Raw genomic sequence first — 20,589 nt, 5'->3', positions numbered from 1 at the left:
ACAGTACCTGCCTCTTTAAAGACAACAATCTCTGCTACTACACAGACTCAGATTCCTTATCTCTCCTAGGCAAGACACCAGAGAGGCTTATCTCATCAGAGCATGACCTGCTGTCTTCCCACAGAAGTTCCCAGCAATTTTGAAAGAAAACAGGAAAGGTTTCAGAAGAGCTCTTAACCTGTGTCAAAATCCCCACTGTAGTAAACAGTGGTTTTTTCAATGTAGGAAATTCATGTATTGCCTGAAGTGCTTAAAACCAGCACTGTACTCTTCACCTTCTTTTTCTACCAAGAGAGAGTTGCAAACTGCATCTGACCAAAACCAGCCATCCCAGTGCCCTTAGCAGATATTGACAGGTGACAGATACACACAAGAAAGTAACAAAACTTCCTTGTATGAACACATTTTCATCTGTGTTGGAACACCTAAATTACACTGTAAAATTTCAGAAATTACTCCTCCTCAGATTACCCTAATCTCAAATGATTTCTTTTCTTCAGGGAGATCAGAGCTTTGTACAAGGGTGACAGGAGCAGCCTTCTGCAGACATTGCTCCTCAGGGGCAGGGGGCTTTGAGCCTCCCACACACAGGTCAGGGACCTCAGGATACTCAGAATCACTTTTACTGATAACTGTTAAGACAATTCAGTACACATCTGTTCACAGGATAACAGTAACTGGAGAGCTCTTTGCACGTGGATAGATAATCCTGTGCAATTTTTGCCTCAAATATACAAAGAACACTTAGTAATTGATAAATTAAGCTGACATCTCCCCTTGACCTGCTGACAGCACTCTACCCAACACATACAGGATACTGCTGGCCCTCTTTGCTGCAAGGATGAATTATTGACCAAGTGTCAGATTCTCATCTAGCAGGGCCTTAGCTAAGGTCCTGCTCAGTAAAATATGAACAATTTTCATAGATAGGTCTTAAAAATGGCTAAAGGACTGTCAATAAGAAAAAGTTAATATGCTAGTGATACATGTACCATTGGTTATTTTTACCACAACTTAGAACCATTTATGTGTAATTTGTTTGTTTTAAACACAGTCCATTTTAGGAGGTTTGGTCCTAAAGATAGTGTGCTCAGTGACATAAACTGAATGAAAATCCATTGTGAAGAGGGTTCATATTGGCTGCAACCTATTATAATTTCAGTATAATTTAGCAGTTGCTTGTGTTCTCAACAAAGTGCCAATGCTGGCCACAGTTTCTTTATCTATTGTTAGGAACCCCTTTGCTTATTATTTAATCACTTGTTTCCCTAACCATGATCAGCCTCACCAGCACTGAGTGCAGGAGGAAAATCACTGCCCTGCTCCTGCTGGCCACACTACTGCTGATACAGGCTAGGACACCTTTGGCCTATTTGGTTACCTGGGATTGCTCCTGGCTCATGTTCAGCTGCTGTAAACCAGCATCCCCAGGTCCTTTTCTGTTGGGCAGCTTTCCAGGCACTCTGCCCCAGCCTGTAGCACTGCCTGGGGATGATGGGACCCATAGTGCAGGACCTGGCACTTGGCCTTGTAGAACCTCTCATGATTGTCCTCAGCCCATTGATCCAGCCTGTCCAGATCCCCCTGCAGAGCCTTCCCACCTTCCAGAAGGTCAACACTCCTGCCTAACTTGGCATCACCTGCAAACTTATTGAGGGTGCACTCCATCCCCCATCCAGATCATTGATAAAATTATTAAACAGCGCTGGCCCAACACTCTGCCCTGGGCAACGGCACTTGAGACCAACCACCAGATGGATATAATTCCACTCATCACCACCCTTCAGACCTGTCCAATGACCAATTAACTCACATTTTTGTCTATATTCTGTATATTGGAGAGAAAAGATACCATTTGAGCACACAGCCTACCAGCTGGTTAATTAGAAAACACCAAAAGCCACAGTGTTAAAAAATCTTTAAAAGCCATATTATACATAACACAGTTTACTGATTAGCTTGTTAATGATGATTATAAACATTCTGAAAATTTCAAGATAATATCTTCTACGTTCTTCAAGACTTATGACTTACAGTTTATGCTTTTCCCAGAGTTTCTGGTTAATTTCTAAGCAATACAGAAAATAAAAAGCAAGCAGGACATTAGAAACTTTCCCTAGTATAACACTACTAGGTAACTCTGGATGTCTATAAACTAGACAAGACTAAAATACACTTAAAAACCCATGAGAATGTTCAGAAATGTTATTGTTATTACATAGATCCAAACTTTCTGGAACAGCTATTTATTTTTGGAGTTCAACTTTCAGCTCTTCCAGCAAATCTTTTTAAGTCATCCATTTTCCTGACCCCTAGCAATAATCACCCGCTCTTTTAAGGAACCCCAAAGTGAACAGTCCAACATCATCAACAGTTTATGCATGTTCAACTTCAAGCAAATCTTACAGAGCTGTAATCCTTTTTCAGTTCCTAATTGACTAATAGTTGGTGAAGTAACATTACACCAACAGTATTATGTTTCAAGATGCATGAAAACATATCCAAAAATTTTCTCCTCCATTTAGCTGTTCACTGCACTTTGTGTGAATGCATCACAGCTACAGAATTATCACTCTAGTTTTGTTCCCATATGCCAGATTGAACAAATGTTATGCAGAGAAAATAGATACATTTTATGGATGCATGCAAGTATATTATTCACTGATTTATAAGACACTGGTGGCTAACAAGAAATGTTTACACAGGCAACCTTCCTAAAATTCTATGTTGTATGGTAATAGGACTGCAATTCTGCCTGAGATTAGAAGTAAATTACTGTATCCAAAACCACACTCCAGGTATAAACATTACTTTTTGAATAGCAAGTCTGCCATACGTATCATTTTGCCGTGGACATAACTAAACAACACACACATTAGCAATGCAAGACTCCTCAAGAAAAACTGGCAGACTTGTCACAGCTCTGGATCCAGCAGTGTGTGGAAAACTCATAAAAATGTGTGACTGGAAGGCAGCAAGTGCTGCTGGTGAGACTGCACACACATCCGCTGGCTGATTCCAGAAACAAACCCAACAGCTGAACACGAAGGCTAAACAACACCAAACCTTTTGGATGATTCTCATCCTAAGATTTTAACCAGTTTCAGGAAAATGTTCCAAATTCAATGCATCTCTGCCTCACTGTGTAAGATTCACTTGTTTTGACTAACTTTATATGTAACAAATATAGCCAAAGTCTAAGGCAAATGGACAGGGTCACTTGTATCAGACAAAGAATGACAAATAAGATGAAAAATATAGAGATAAGACAAAGATCCAGGAACATGAAAGACAAGGGGTTTGATCAAATATTTTTTTACCTCACAGTCATCTCCCTAATATATAGCAACAGAGATGAATAGTACTTTTGTATATGTTTTTCTTTGGTTTATTTCCATGTTGTCCCAGCAGGCAGGTATTTATAGAATCAGTAACTTTGTGAAACTTGTTTGATATAGTCATAACATTCACCTGGTAAGCTTTTTTATTTATTTAAAGACAGTATTTAGTATAAATTGCTTCTGTAACCACAAACTGGTTTAAAGAATATCACATTGATTCCCTTTGAAAAATAAATCAGCACTTCCTTCAGGAGTGGACCACAGTCACGTTACTACAAAATGCAAACACATGTCAGTTGCATACACTTTCACACCCTTTGATATTTTAACACTGTTTTTCAATTCTTTTATTCACCATCCAATAATTGTCAGCAATGCATACTTTTCTGGTTTTCTTATTTTATTGAGATTACAGTAGAACTAGTCTAAATTCTTGTTTTACTTAGGAAATTCCATTGAGGTATGTTTTGAAACCAAGCTGTACAGTGACTAAATTTAAAACCTCACCACATGTCAAGATTTAAGTAAGGATCCAGAAGTCCCACATTTTCTTACATGGAACAAACTAGACTTCTTTCTACCATTTTTATTTATAGCTCATCATGAAAAACCACCAAAAAAAAAAAAAAAAAAGAAAAAAAAAAGAAAAAAAAAAAAAAAAAAAAAAAAAAAAAAGAAAAAAAAAAAGAAAAAAAAAAGAAAAAGCATTTTAGAGCCAAGGTGACTCTGAGAGAGCAGGCATTCTATGACTTAGCCAATACTGTGCACCTTCCGACTAAAAGCTGATACTAACACAGCTCAATCTTCCTCTGAACTGCATAAACAAATGCAAGGTGCCAACACTGCTAAGTCAGTTTATGCTCCAGGTCTTCAACTAAGAGAGTGGGAGGTAAAGAAAGGGAAGAAATGCTGAAAATTATGAGATTTATTCTTTAAGAGGAAGAGAGTTTGAACATTCCACCATTGCATAACTGTTTTCTACTGAAGCTTTTATAAAAGCAGCGCTTAGGGCAGCATTATTTTTGTCTCCCAGTTAAAAATTTGTATCCTCTTGGCTTCCTCCTTTTAGAGACAAACAGTATTAAAGTACTTTAATCCACACATCTCCCTTTTATGTCAGATGAAGGCAGAATTCATTCTTCTAATGAATACTACATGAATTCAATTTTTTAGTTGTGTTACTAAAGTAGAAGGCATCATCAAATAATGGTTCATCATTTGGGAGAGTGCTCATGATGCCTTTTTTGGAATTTTAAAGCCACATAATTTTGAAGTGCATGCAATCTTTCTTACTTTATTTTTGGGGAAGTCTGCTACCAAAGACACCTTGATAACCAGTTTTAAATATAAACATAATTACTCAATATTTTTAGACATTACATTGGCATGTAGACTTTGAGACATTTTTCAAGTGTATTTCCAGAGGCTCCAGGGACACCAGTTACCAGGGCAACCTCTGAGGTCACACGAGCTACTGTAAATTACAGAAGTTTCAAGAGACTCCAATTTATGTTAAAATTGATATGTACCATGCATGACTGCAACCCACTGCACCGCATCGAACCCATGCAGCTGCTGCAGCCCTACAGGACAGCCAAAAGGGTGCTTCAGGGAGAATTCCTGTCAGCAAAGTGACAGAGGGGAACATGGGGAGGAAAACAGTAATTCTCAGCCTCAACACACCTGAGCACTGCCTGAGCCACATCCTCTCACATCACCAGGTTCCACAATGCTCTCATGTCACACTAAGCCTCGCGTTCGATCGCATTCCTCATTTTCCCAAGCATTCTCACTCCTCTCCTCCAACCCCTTCCCATCTTGTATGGTCCCCTCCCAACTCCAGCAGTGCTCCTAACCAAGCTCATGCAAATCCTGATGCTGTCCTTTGCCGGCATGGCTTGCAGGACAGCCTAGAGACAGCACGTGGTGCAGCTCAACTGGAACAACACCTGGGCTGGAGGGCCTGGCAATGCCGAGCTGGCACCTGCTCAGAAACTCAATGCCAACAGAACAGTCACTGCACTTTCCCCAAGTTACTGCCATGAAAAAGAAATACTGCTTCTTTTGGCTTTTGTTTTTTTTCCCAGCTAAGTACAGAGATCTGTCTGAATCTCTGGATCATTAAAGGGAAAACACATTATATGGCAAACATATTGTCTGAGCACTTCAGACAGGAAGCACATGCAAAAGATCTGTCTCCTGCTGGCTTTACAAAAACCAGATATCTTTTATAGAAGAGAAAAGACTGAAGACTTGGAGAAAACACAGTAAAACCTGGGTGTTTTCTCATTTATCAAAAATGTTTCCTTTCACACACAGTAAGTCATGCTGTCACACAGAACTTTCTAATCTGTTTACTTTACTATAGCCACTCTCACATTTTAAACTACTTTGCACTATTGTCTGAAAAATCACAGCTTTTCATTAAATTTATAAAAATTTTGCTACAATTTTTAATCAGCAATATAGAAGAGTATCTGCTCTTTATTATGTTCTGGTTTTGGAAGGAGAGTAGACAAGCCAGCCTGTAGCATAAAAAAAAAAGCTCATTTGTAGAAGAGGCCATCAGTCAGTAAAAAAGCCAGTGGACTTTCATTATCTACAGATTCTTTCAACAAAACACATTCACATGATCAGTAAGAGTTTTGGCATCATTCTCCAAGCTCAGGACTCCAGACAAAATGAAGCACAGCTCTGAACCACTTTCAAAACAGCTGTCCCTATTCCTCTTCAGCACACTGGTAACAGAGGAAAAACTGATCAGCACACACTCCAAACCTGATACTAAAATAAAAAAACAAAGAAACAAACAAAAAAACCCCATAACAACCAAACTCCACAATATATTAAGAATTAAAAACCAATACAAAAATTTTGAAGATTCTCAGAATTTTTTCATTTGTTCCAAAAAGAAAAAGCAATGTGCTTTTCAGAAGTCAAAAAATAAGACGACAAACTATTTTGGCTTTCTTATACATTTTATTTTCAATATTAAAATAATGTCTTATATACATCTTATTTTCTGGAGTTAAAAACACTTCACAGTAAAGTTCAAATTTCTGAAAAAAGATTTGTTTTTTCAGTGGAACCAAGGCATGATTCCCAAGCATTGCACATTACATGCTCTAATAAATGAATGTACAAGTGTAATGAAACAGCAGTGATTCTACCTGGAAGGGGAGAGAAATTTAGGGGATACTGGGTGTGTACATATAAATACATGTAAACAAAAAAAGTCAAATAGAATGGGGGAACAGCCATCTTCCAGTCCCATATAGTTACTGCTTTGAAAAGAAGCACAAGGCCCCACATTCCATGGAATTTTGCTACCTACACATATTCTGTCCTATGTGCTTTGATTGAATCAGAATGTTTCTATACCATTTGTCATAGGCAGAAGTGCCCCAATTTCAGAGCAACAAGCTTTCAAAACATAATTAAACAACACAGTTCAACCTGATTTTTCAATGCTTTAAAATTAGTAAGAATTATCCAGATCCATAAATTATGGGGGAGTGCATTCAATAAATTATATAGATAAGCACTGGAAAAAACTGTTTACAAGAGTTTCTAGAAACAATATGCTTTCCTTCCAATGAAAAATCCTATTTGAATTAGAAGGGTCACCCACAACATCTGAGGCCCAAATGATGCATAAAATATTGCACACACTATGTAAGTGGGAAAGAGAAAACAATAGCTGGTATTCATTCTGAAAGCTCAGTGAAATGTACCAAAAAGGAATGAAAATGAAAACAGAATTATAAATGTTTATTTAGATTGGTCTCCAACTATTGCCCAAACATACTCTCTACGTCTTCACATCTGTAAAGTACATTTTATAACAAAGAAAATATGCAATATTGTTCTCAGGAATAAGAGTCAGAAAACTTTTCCAGGCATTTCCTTACTTCTAAATAACCAATCAAGTGATCATACCTATAGCAGAAGGAAGCAGAAGTTCCTTTGCTGTTGCAAAAAAAGTGACATTCTCAACATTTTCTAAGTCTTGAAATTCCCCCCAGAGAGTGCTAGCCCTTCACTCAATTTCAATGCAAATATTTAAATGCAAATGTTTTAAGACATTTTCAATTATTATCAAGCGAGTAGCGAGTTACTCCCAAAGGAATGTCCTGTGCTTTCAGAACAAACCTTTTGAAGGGTATTAGCTACATATTCTGACTGGAAAGAGGGAAGAATCTTTTGATCCATGTACTTCTGAATCACAATTGTTTTCTAATCTCCTCTAGAAACATCTGCATTTAGAAAGCCAGACCATATACACAAACACATACATAAGGGACTGATCTGGAACTTCTGTGATACACATAATTTTTGAATTGTTTATGCCTGCTTGGGTAACACATGACTCCATAGATTTAACCTGAATGAACTCTGTGTGTAAAAACAGGCAAAACTGAAAACTTAGAGATGACTAAAACTAAGTTTATCCAGTTCAGACAAAGCAGACAGTACCAGTGAATGAAGATCATGTCTGCTCTGCAACCCATCCTTGCAATTGATTCTAAACCTGTAAAGTCAACATCCACAAATTATCAGAAAATACAGGGGAGTAAGAAACTTTCATTCTTATAAGACAAAAATTACCACTTATAAGGCAAAAAATAAAGGTTTCACTTGAAATATACTATCACATTTTTATATGACTCAAGCAATGGTCTCTTCCCTTCTTACTACATGAATTATTTGCCTTCAACTGAATTTCTTCAGTCAATCCTAGCAATTTGCAAAATGAAAACATGATGGAGGCCTTCCAGGAGTTGCTGAAAAGCACAGGGAACAATGTTATAAAAAATTTCAGTCAAAAACTGAAAAAATTCAAGAGAAATTAGAAAACAAGAGAAGAAAAATGTAATGCTATTTTAAATAAGAATTTTCTGTTCCAAAATTGATGACCCTGTCTCTAATTTCCCCAAGAGAAACCTTCTCAGCTCAGGCACTCTCTAACTACTACTTGCAGAATAGCAAACAGATTTCCCCTTATTGATCTGCTTTTAGACCAAATGTTAAAATCAAGTATTCTGGTTTTGCAGTTCAGTGCAACTAAGCAGAACTTGACTCAACAGCCTTAAAATTACATTAGAACTAGCTTGTTCTGGACATTTTTAGAACATAACTGGTGATCCTATTGTTCACAGACTCCAATGACTTCTTTATATAACTTAGTAAGAAATTTATTCTAGCATACACAAGTTTTAGTTCATGTGTGGGTTTTTTCCCTTGCAGACGCTACAAAAATGTTCACAGCATGCATTCCAACAACAATAATCATGATAGAGAAAGTCAAAATTACTCATCATTTCCTAAACATGGTACTGTGTGTTTTGTGAAATGCCACAATTTTGTACTTTTCAGTATTGTAAACCAATGGTTCCTAGGCAGCTAAAAAGACAAGTAAGGGTGAAACCAATTTTGTATTAATCCAGTGATAACATAAAGTTAGAAAGCAAATTCTTTAGTTAACAGCAAAAAAATGTGCTTTTTCATCTGATAATGCTACTTTAGATTGCCAGAAAGATTACCACCCATTTTGCAAAAACTAGCAAGTGTTTTTCATTTAGAATTATTTGCCAAGTCCCCAACCACAAGATCCTCTAACTACCGCTCATAAGGCCACTGACTGTACCACAAACATTAATTAATCAACCACTGCAATAAAAAAAATAAAAGAAAAATCAACCCACACACAAAAAAGAAAAATAAAAATTAAAAAAAAGCGCTTGAAACACATATTCTAATTTTATAGGTTCTACAAAACATGTTTACTAAAATTAGCTTGGTCAAGCACTGGGCCAAAAAGAGTTTAGGTACAGTTTATTCTCTTTCCTGCTGCAGCTGTTATAGGAATAATTAAAAACCTCCCCTGCCCCCCTTTCATGCTGTAGGGTTCAAATAACAGAGTAACCTGGCATCGGGAGTTAGAGAGGATGCAGCAGATTGAAGGAATGCAAAATGTATTCAACTAGGAAGCTTCTTCAGCCAGGCTACAGTTACAAACTACAGTACATTAAAAAATTCTACAGCATGAGAAGTAACAGACTCATATTACAATCACATATCAATAGCGAAAAGCTCTCCTAAAAAGAAAGCCAATTCCTACAGAAGAACGTCAGGCAGGACGTTTATGACAGACTGACAACTGAAGTGCAAGAGAAGTCACATAAGGTCTTGGCATTCTTCCAAACAAAGGGGTTTTTATCCTTATTGATGCAATTAACTGTCTTGCTTCAGACACATTAAGTCTATATTTTAAACTAACTTTCTCTAAGAACACACAGATCATCAGTAAATACTTTAAATGTTCACCTAGCTGTCTCCTCCTTTTGTACCCCCCTACTAGAGCTTTTAAATGCATTAGCCTATGTTAAAGAAATCTGAAAATGGAAACAGATATCCCAACATTATTTTATTGCAGTGGTTTTCCTAAAAGTTGGTGCAAGAAAGAGGGAGAAAAAGTGGGCAAAATTAAGATGCCCATGAAAAGCCATCACCCAACTGGCCAATCTATATCTACCTATACAGCTGCCTCTTCAAAAATGGGGCTTAACACGAGAACTTCACCATCATGTTCATAAAGTTCTCAGTTTCCTGAAGATATATACCAAACTTTACAATTATTTTTGCAAAGCCTCATTTTTTCAACTAACTGTAAAACACCTGTGTTCCCAAACAGCAAGATGCACAAGCATTCAAGAATCTCAAGCACTGCACTGAATCAGATGTCTTAGAATTTCAAACAAAGGCATATCCTGCACTTATTTTCAGCTTCTTTAGACAGCAAAACTGTAGCTGCTGATTGGGCAAACTCCTACAATGTCATTTTGGCCAGTGTCTCACCTTTAGACCCAAGTGATTACATTTCCATTACGTTTCATCTTCTCCAAAATGGAAAAGTGGCATTCAAGAAATAATGAGTTTTGACTGAAAAACTGCTTCACTAACACTGATTTCCAAAATTCAAGCTTCTTGTGCTGTAGACAAGGGCTCAGACACTCTACTCAAGGAGATTTTACATAGTCTACCACTACTGATGAACAGCCTACAGCTGGATTTGAGATCTTAAGGTCTTGGTACACACAGTTAATCCATGCTGAAACTTGAGTAGTTGCAGCAGATGGTAATCAGAAATCTCTCATCAGCCCCAGAATATCCTCATGGTATATCATCCTACAAATAAGGCAAACCCCTTTCCCCTGGGCTGTACAACTGCTTATGGAACATCAGAAGTTTCTTTGGATTACAGAATGCTCAGAAAGATACGATGCTGCCAAAGCTTATATCTCATATTTTTGGAGTGAAGTATTCTTATTACAAAGTTAATGCAGTTTAGAAAAATGTCTGATTCATTTGTAGCTTATGCAGTTGCAATTTTAAACTAGAATTTCTCAATTTACTAATGCAGTTTTTAAAGCATCTTTTGTCTTACTACAGCTATTATGGGCATATTTTGAGTTTTACAGAATTGCAGTCAGCTAAGAATAAAAATAATGAAAACTGATGACCTAATTTGGTTTTCAGAATAAATTAGCTCTATACTTTTAAAAGCTAGTGCTACTTATTCAAAGCAGAAAATGGTATACCTGAGGTTTGATCACTGTTGGTAGGTAATGAGATATATTAAAAACAAGACATCTTCAAGAACAATTCAGCATGAGTCCCTTAAAGAATCCTGACTTTAATCTCAGTCAGGGAAATAAGGAGTGGGTATACGCTGAGTCCAAATATAAAAATAGTCATTATACTGACTATAGCTTTTACATGTTTTCTACTAATTTCTGTGTCTTCCCATGCACATATAAATGTATAGAAATTTCATACATATCCAGTGCTTCTAAAAAATGGAACCTAAACCACACATCACACCACTTTGAAATTCTTTCAACCTTACTTTCCAAAAATCAAAAAGTAATATTTATTTCTTTCCTTTAACTATTATTTGCCAATGAGAATATAATGTTCTAAAAATGTAGCAAAAGAGTTATTTTCAATTACTTCCTGAATGTGGCAAAGTCAACAGGTGTTGTTACCTCTTCTTGCAACAAGTTGCAAGGTTTGGGTTTTCCTTGGCTGCATGGTCAAAATGAAACTTTATTTTCGTCTTTACCTGAGGCTATAAAAGTTCACCAATTCAGAACCACATCAGCATCAAGATTTCTGGTTAGCAGGAACCCTATTACTTGAACGTAAAGAAAATGCAGACTCATCTTCTGGCGTATGTTTACATTTGCAAAAAAATATTCCTCAGGCAACCCAGTCCATCAAGATTTGAATGTTGCAGCAGAATGTAATCCCTACCAGGGCAATCATGTGAAATACTTCAGAATATCTCTGAAAGACTTTAGAACCCAGTGAACCCTAATATGACACCCTTAACTTCCACAGATTTTATAGCAATTTTAATAACATCTGCATTAGCAATTAATTTATATAACGTTTCTCAAAGATCTCTTCTCAAAACACATATTTGTCTACACAGAATGTCAACAGATTTAGCTATTATGAAAGTTCTGATTGCATCAGCAGCACAGTCAAGTACCCAAATAAATACAAGTAATTGAAGTAATAATGTTTATTAAGCAATCAGCACTTCACACACTTCACTTTCAGTATTACATCTCCTATTCACAGTGACACAAGGATTGTAGGCACAATCAATGTATGAAAACAATTATGCTTTTTCTAATGATATAGATCATAATGATCTGATAAACAAAAAATTATTCTGCATGAAACAAGTCTTTCAGATATTGGGGCAATTCAGGCAACTTTCAACACCAAGTGTGGAATTGCTTAGGCTGGGAGGGTTACTTCCTGTGACCACTGACAATCAAACACACCAAAAAAAAATCTTCCTGCTTCTCAATAAAGCAGTGAGGAATGTGCCTGAACTCTGCATTTACTAAGTATATGTCACAACATGATATAAATGGTTAGGTGTACCCCAGATTACCTTAAAATGTCAACACTAGTCACAAATAATTTTCAAGTTCTATTTCTAATTAAGCTATTTAAATACCTGTATTGATTTGGAAGTTTGCTACCACAGACCTTAATAACAATGGACAACATTGATTTACCTTTGTTCATTATACCTGGAAACTTGAAAGTCAGTATCTTATCCCTTTTTCTGTCATCACACTGTATATAACCTTGCCAAACTCAAGCCCTTATTACTATTACCTTGTGATCTATAACGCTGGCATTCTCTACCTACAAAGTCCTCAGTGAAAAGGGACATTCTATATGAACAGCAGGAGAAGCTTTCAAAACACTGTCTTACCCATTATCTCACTTGAACTTCTGTTTAAACCACACTGAAATAAATACCAGGAAACTGTGATGTCAGTAGGGCAAACAAATATTTTTAAGCTTTACTAAATTTTAAAAACCTGGACAGTGTAGTTATGTATACATGTCACAAAAACAGGCTGCTAATGTCAGTGCTGCACTCTACACATATCATTATTTACAACTGGTAGAAGCTGCTGCTTTGTAATTAACTAATTTCTGTTGGTTGCATACTCACATTTTCAGCTGCCATGCCATAAAATCTAAGCAAACACTCACAGCTACTGCAAGCATACTAACTACAGACTTATCCCAGGAAATTTATTCTGCTCTTGGGTGAGAGATTACAAATGTTTGCACACATTTCACTAATTCCTGAAGGCCAGCAGTAGGAAGAGACATAACCTCTACACTGACCTCCAAAGTTTGAACAGAAGTAGATGCAAAACTGTGTCAGTTAAACAATTACTACAGTATGTTGTGATAATGCCCGGAGGCACAGTTAGGAAAGGCACCTGAATATAGTTATTTGACACTGCCAGCTTTATTTTTTACAGAAATAAATCAAGAGTCCAGAGGTTTTGCTCTGCAGTCTATAAACTGCTAAACAACAAGGCTGAATGCGTCATTAAAAGATCAGGAATTTTTTCATACACTGAGCTACCAGCTCCTTCAGTATTAAATCATGTACAGGTACACTGCCTTTCACTGCTGACACGGCATGCAGAATGAACAGCACAGAGGGAGTAAGTCAGCATTTGCAATTAGCAAGGTAAGAGTCCTTGAGGGTGTCCCACTGGGATAAAACTAGGGAACTAGGATAACACCAGGCAGAACCTAAAGAAAGCACAAATAAAAGGAAAATGATGCACAGAGGAGCAAGGGAAGCAACAAGGTATTGTATCACTATAGAAAGTAGCAGAATGAGGGCAACCAGAGGAAAACAATCAGCACTGGTGAAGAAGGCAAAATCCACATAACTTCTGTATGGTCTTTGTTTGACTGATTTTAAGAAATTAAGACTGGATTTTGTGCCAGTTGATAAAGACTGGAAAGTTCTGCTTGATCCACACGATCATGGAACTCAAGGAAAAGGCAAAGGCAGTCTGAAGAAGCCTCACAAGGAAAAGAGGGTAAGGAGAAAAGGAAGTGGTGACTTGTGAGCAATGTTTCACATGGTGACTAACCTATCACCTTTGGGCCACTTTCCACTGAAAAACACAGCAGCAGTGGAAAGAAAACTCAAACCCAAGAAACTATGTTCTCAGGACAGAGATAATACTCCTTCCCCAGCACACAAGTCCCTTGCAAGGTAAATGCACCAGCCTCAGAATGGTGTGCAGGCACATTTAGACATGACAATACAGAACTATTTTCATTCTTACTCCTTGGAATAAGGATATAAACTATTATTGATAGCATTAAAAAAACATTATCATTAATAATCAGTAGTTTTAAACATCTGCATCTTAACTGAGTACATCTCCAACTAAAGCCTCCTTTCTTACTCCTTTCAAAAGGTGTAGTTATACTGTGACCAAGACCAGAAAATAATAGGCAGACCAAATTAGGCTGCTGTGGCCTGCTACTATCTCTGCAGGAGTACAAATCTTTATACCAAAAGATTCTGAAAATGGTCATTCCATTTGTGTATTTCTCCAATCTTGTCTTTATTAATTATATCCAAGCAACCTAAGAATCAACTATCTATTTTCAAGCTTGTATGATTTTGCTATCATTTTACTGTGTTATAGCATACTGCTCCTTGTCTAAATACTACAAGTCTGATAAAAGTTGAAAAGAAATGGAAAAGTTATATTTTTAATTTCAGGTGTCTTCAAACTATATACTCCTACAACTCAGAGAAATGGTTTTCATGCATTTTTTTTAAACAAAGTACTGAAGCTTATCTGCAATTTTTTTATTGTTTCTGACTACAAGTCAAAAAAGCAGTGCTGTTGAGCTGACCTCAGAATCTAGAGAAAAGGTTCCTTCCGCGGGTAGGCTTAATGAAGTAGGAGGGAGCCAGCTACTCACAGTCACACCTTTGGGGACAATGCAGAAAAGCGTGATGATTATCTCACTGTTTAAAATTAGCAAACACTACCTTTCAGGTCAGATCTTATTTTCAGAACAGCACGAACAAAAATTCTCGTACACCACACCAGAAGTTAATTTTTTGCTTTTACTGGTATGACCCTTGCACTAATATGTTTAACACTGAGCCATATAACAGCTGCTTACTTTTGCTTTAGTGAGTGCAAAGTGCAATATAAGTAAGGCTTGTCTTCATTACAGCACTCCACCAAAAAAACCCACAGCTGGCTGTGTAATATGCAACAACATCTCACAAATTCTTTCTAACTTCATCTATTAAATGTAATCTTTTTCTATTTTTAAGCTTCCAAGCATTTTAAAGAAACTGAACACGATTTTATACTTCAAAGACTAAGAACATAGTAACACACAGTATAAGAACCCAGAAGAAATATTAGATTCTGCAAAGTGAATTTCCCCCCCGTCCCACTGTTCCCTAACTTCTAAATGGATGCTAATTAAGAAACCATGCTTTTCCCACAGCCTTTAACTTTGGCAAGTTTTATATGTTAAATTACAACAACTAAGGAGTGAGTGTAAAAATGCCAAGGAAATACATGATAAAAATAGCAACTTCAAAGTATTGTTTTTAACAGTGTAATGTCCTTGGTTCCAGCATTCACAATATTGCTCTGTTTCCAAATCTTTAAACAAGAGCAGTATCTGTTTTCCAGTTTGAAGATACCAAATTTAACAGAACCAGCATGCCTTAGTAGGAGAAAAGAACTTTTCCTAACAATGAACATACAAAAAACCCAACTATCTCTCATTTTAGAGACAGCTGATCAAAATTTGTGTGATAGCTCAGCACTCCTCTCTCTGCAGCTTCTGTGTGGTGTGAATGAAACCCAGTGTGCACCTCACACCCTGTCCTCCTACCACGACTGTAGAAAACTGGACAGGGGATAAATCCAGCACTGTCTCGGCACTGCTTTCTCCTCCTTCCAGTATTATTACTGTGCTTCTTTCTAACCTTTCCTCCCTAATGTTTCAGACAGAGCATTCAGAGATATCTTGGGCTGTGCCAGGCTCAGGAATGCACTTTTCCGTCAGTAACAGCTCAGTGTCCAGCTGCCTTCTCCAGCCTCCCAGTGAGCTGTTTCAGCATCCTCACCCATCCAGCACAGCCAGGGCTCTGCACAGCAAACCAAAGTGCAAGGTCAGGCAAAAGGGCATTCCCATTCCTCCATTTGTGTTGCACAAAACCACAAGAAGAGCCTGAGATGCTAAGGGCACTCACACACTGAGCTCTGTAACAAAACAGAGGTGAAATTAGCACTGCCTTGTTTTGCAAAATAGTCAAAGAAACATTAAGCAGAGAGCGTACAATAAGCACTCACATGTCAACCAAAGAGCACTTTAGCTGGCAATATTCTGATGGCTACAGAAAGTAGTAATAGATGTATGCCAATTCAATGAATGCTAATTTAGCACTTGGTGTATCTCTCATTTAATTCAAAACAATTCACGTATACAATCGCACCTATTTGTGCCAATGTAGTTAGGTTACAGGAAAAGACTTCAAGTCAAGCTTTGCATTTTCTCTAAGCATATCATACTTTTCTAAAAACCTATATAGGCTGAAGAATAACTAAGAGAATCAGAAATCATTAGCTGTTTTTACACAAAGATAACTTTCAGTTTTAACTATAGGTTATATCAAGTCAACCATCTAAACCAAACTTTTATGCAAACTAAAATACACAAAGGCATTCAGTACCTTTGTCAGGTTAAGGTTCTGCTGTAAATATCTACACACAGAAAAAGAAGAATAGGAGATACAAAATCCAGGACCTATTTCTCCAACTCCTGCTAAGCTGTATAACAATAACACAGGATATAAATTAGCCTGAACAATGAAACAATAACTATGATCATTTCTCTACAGTTTCTGTGTAACAGTCTTTAGGTAGAAGATAAGCTTATTTTTCCCAAATATAAGTACTTTTGATTACAAGGCATAGCACTTCCTCTTAAGAATCCAAGACAATTTTTTATAGTTCAGAAGTAATTGTTTTACAATGTTATTAAAATATTATCTTATCAGACTTTTTGACCTACATTCTTAAAAACTGATGTATGATTTCTGAAGTTATAAGGAAGTTTGATGAACTGGATAGATTGTGAAATGAAACGTAGAACTGATCAAAGTCTTCTCTTGTTACTATTATTAAAATTAATGCTTTGAAAATGCATGAAGATTTTAGCTCTCTGGCATGGAGAGTAGTGAAATTACCCCTTTCCCAATGACCAACATCTGGATTTTATTTCTTGTTAAGGCTGAAAATACATGACAGACTCAATATTTTTTTATGAATATACCTCTATCCTGAACTGGCAAAATGACAGGGAGATGCATCTAGGACTGTAGAAGAGACAGCAAATGGCATTAGCAGCAGCCAGGGAAGTTTGAGGACAGAGCATTATAAAGCCAGGCTTGATGGCCTGAACACTGTGCCAGCTTTGCAATGATTCAATCTCTATGACAGATTGAGTTAAAAATTTTAATTAATGTATGTAATACTTAAAAAATTAAGTACTCTGAGGAGCTGTTGAGCATTTCCATGCAACCACTTTTCCAAGCCATAGTAGCCATACAAAGGTTTCTGATCACAAATCTATCATACTCCTTGCACTCATCAACATCAAACCACCAGAAGAGATTTATTTAAAAGACATCAGTGTACCAAATTGAAATATACAGAGAAAAACTCCAGACCATGCAATCATTTATTTATTTTAGTGACTTGTTTTACTCTGATGATTCCACCCTGGCACATGGGAAGCCCACGGTCTGGCTGACAGTGTTGATTTTCTGCAGAGCCTGTATGGAGCTGTGTTTTGGCCCTGTGTTTCACAGGGTGTGGGTAAGGGCAATGCCTTGGCTGCTGCTGGACAGTGCCTACACAGAGTTAGGGCTCCTTTTTCACCCCCTCACTCTGGCCCCATTCCAGCAAATGGGCTGGGGTGGACAAGAAACTGGGAGGGAAAAGAGTCAGAAGAAATGACCTGAGCTGGTCAAAGGAGTATTACACACACTTCCCATGCTCAGGCACCAAATTCAAGCAGCAGAAAAGAAAGGTCTGACTGCTGAGAGCCACCAAGATGCCTGTGGAAGGTAAAAAGTAATTTCCTTTGCATCACTTGTTTTTCCTTCCTCTTTTTTTCATTTGTTACACTGTCTTTATCTTAAACCAGCAGGTTTTTTTGCTTTTGTAGCCATGGGACAGGCAGGCAAGTGAGCAACTGTGTGGGTGCTTGGCTGCCCTCCAAGGTCAACCAACCCACTACACGTGGCAAGTTTAAGATCCTTTCCAACCTTGTCTTCTGCTAAAAAGATCATCACTGGCATCTTCTTGGGATTAATAACACTCTCCTCTTGTATTTAAAATACCAACATATAGAGGGGGAAAAAAACATGGAGAAAAAACAGCCAAGAAAAATGCTGCAGAGAAATAACAACATGGGTATCTGACTAAGAAAACTCCCCAACTCAGATTCTTTCAATTTCTTCTCATTACTTTGATACTAAACCTTTATATATTTCTATAAGTCAGGGAAATCATTTTAGATCCTTAAGTTAGGAGTCATTTTACCACGTCGCTCAACAGCTGTGTTGCCAAAGCATTTCCATTTTTTTTTCTCAGTACCACAGAAACTACCATTTGTTTAATCTAACCAGTCACAGTACAGATTGTTTTTTCTAGATCTTACTTCCAATTTATCTCTGGTTTCTAGTACTCTAGGCAGAAAACATGTCCAACAATCTTCTGATGAACTATTCATTCTCTGTATTTCTGGAGAAATTTCTCCATTACATTTCTCTGTATCTCTGGGAGATAAGGAGGGCTTTCCCAAAGTTCTTGACATAGACTGGGACTCAAAGCATCCAACTGGTATCAAAAGTAACACAAAAATTCTCACTTGAAAACAAAACTGTAACTCCTAAGAATCCTCCCGGCAGAAACTGTCATTATAAGCAACCAGACTGACAAGGTCATCTTACTTACAATTCTGGGGTTTGTGTTTAATTCTGTGTTTTAACTTAAATTCACAATTAAAAATAAAAAATACTGGTTTTAAAAAAGCACAAAAATACCATAAATAGCTCTTATCTCTTTTGTTCAATCAATAACAAATAAATGGCAGCAATACAGCCTGAATCCTAATCAGGAGTTGTGGAAGAAAACTTCTCTTGCAGCCTCAGTTTTTAGGGATAAACACTGAGGACTGTCACCTCTGCAGAATATTCTTCAGTTCCAAATAATTCATATTGACCTACTAAGGACTCTCCAGATCAACTGGATTTAATCAATTCCCATCAGTTATTACTAAACACTATGGACAACAAGCAAAGATTTTCTGCTCATTTTCCTCTCTTGTACCCACCACAATTCCCACTTCTGCTGAGTGTGAAGGAATAATTTCAGTACCACCATGAGATTGCCACAGGTATCTCAAGTTCAATGCAAGAATTTTGCTAATGGATTCAAGCAGCAAGCAATTTCTGTTAACAAAAGGCCAGTCTGAACTCCTCAGAAAGAGAAAAAAGCATCAAGAATGAAGAAAATAACTTTCCTCTCTCCCACACACACAAGTCATCAAATCGTTCCAATCATTTTCAGAGCTAAGGGCTTTTTTCCTATATGGGTGAAAGAGGTGAATGGAAGGGGAGGAGAATAATATACTATCTCCTGAGAGAGGCCAGTTCTGGGAAGAATAATTCCAAGTAGATTTGCAGAAATTGGAAAAAAGAGAGTGAGAACATGCTAGAAAAAGGCTTCCTCTAAACCAAAAAAGAACAGTGTCAGTGATTTAATTCAATACTTTCTTGTGACCTTTAAAATTTTAATACCTGAGAAAAGCTGTGAAGGATTCAACAGCTCACAGTTTATGAATCCTTTGTGGAATAACCACACTAACACTATATACTCAAATAAGAGAGAGGATAGAAAGTGACTAGACTTCAATAGAGACAGAGGATATAACAGAACAGAGACATTTAAATAATGCAGAAAAACAAGATGGAGAAACGGGAATGCCAAACCTTAAACGAGGACGCTGATGTGACAGATGTTTCAGAAACTCCAGCTAATGAAGACCATCACTGGGAAATTACTGCCAGCACAAAAGTTCATCAAGTCAAAATAAATTGTTAGCATAGAGGGTTCTGCTATCCATGAGAGCTGCCTTACAGTTAAATCAGATAAACTAACTCTATCAAAACATCACAAGATCCATATGCATTGAGACTTCAGGTGCGACCAATCTACTTTCACATACTGAGGAAAAAGAGGCTGAGGGACACAGCACATTATTAATAAAATACTTCGATTCTTTCCAAGTAGATGGGACAGCTGTTACACTTCAAATAAGATGCCAAAGTCCTAAGAAATCTTTTAATCTATATATTACACCTGAGTACTTTATAGGAGAGCAAACATAACATCAGAATACAAAGCAAAACAAATAAGAGTAAGGGATACTTTCTCACCATCTCACCCTATAAAGAGAATAAAGACACATCAAATGAAATTAGCAGGTGGCAGATTCAAAATAAAGAAGGGTGGGTACCTATTCCTCACCAGGACATCCAAGATACAAAACTGAGCCACAGGTTGTGCTACAGATGCCAAAGTGTACAGGGCCGAAAAAGAAACTGGTGAAAAAAATGGGAGCAAAATCTATCCTTTAAATTAGATACTAAATATGAGAATACCATTGCTCACTCCAAGAACCCTTGAGCAATAGGTCACTGAAAACTACTAGGTCAGTATTGAGGGACAAAAATACAGGTTAGTTCATCCTTTCACTTCTGCAAAAAGCAGGGCAGGGGGAAGCA

At 37.2% G+C, this 20,589-nt stretch overlaps 1 protein-coding gene across 2 annotated transcripts in view; it reads right to left on the bottom strand.

The window, feature by feature from the left end:
- PLCL2 (phospholipase C like 2) overlaps window positions 1-20,589 on the bottom strand; it is a 98,696-nt gene that overhangs the window by 60,258 nt on the left and 17,849 nt on the right. The window contains exon 1 of one of the 2 annotated variants that reach the window (XM_064704588.1): window positions 19,795-19,932. The exons of the other annotated variant lie outside the window; for it this stretch is intronic. The gene's annotated coding sequence lies outside the window, so the exon portion shown is untranslated. Of the gene's footprint in view, window positions 1-19,794; window positions 19,933-20,589 lie in introns of those variants that run through there. 2 annotated transcript variants of the gene reach the window in all.

The sequence above is a fragment of the Zonotrichia leucophrys genome, chromosome 2 (genome assembly GCF_028769735.1).
Source record: "Zonotrichia leucophrys gambelii isolate GWCS_2022_RI chromosome 2, RI_Zleu_2.0, whole genome shotgun sequence".
In the NCBI taxonomy this organism is placed as follows: domain Eukaryota; kingdom Metazoa; phylum Chordata; class Aves; order Passeriformes; family Passerellidae; genus Zonotrichia; species Zonotrichia leucophrys.
Note: the sequence above shows the minus strand (reverse complement) of the source record. Positions and strands in the feature narration are given on the sequence as shown.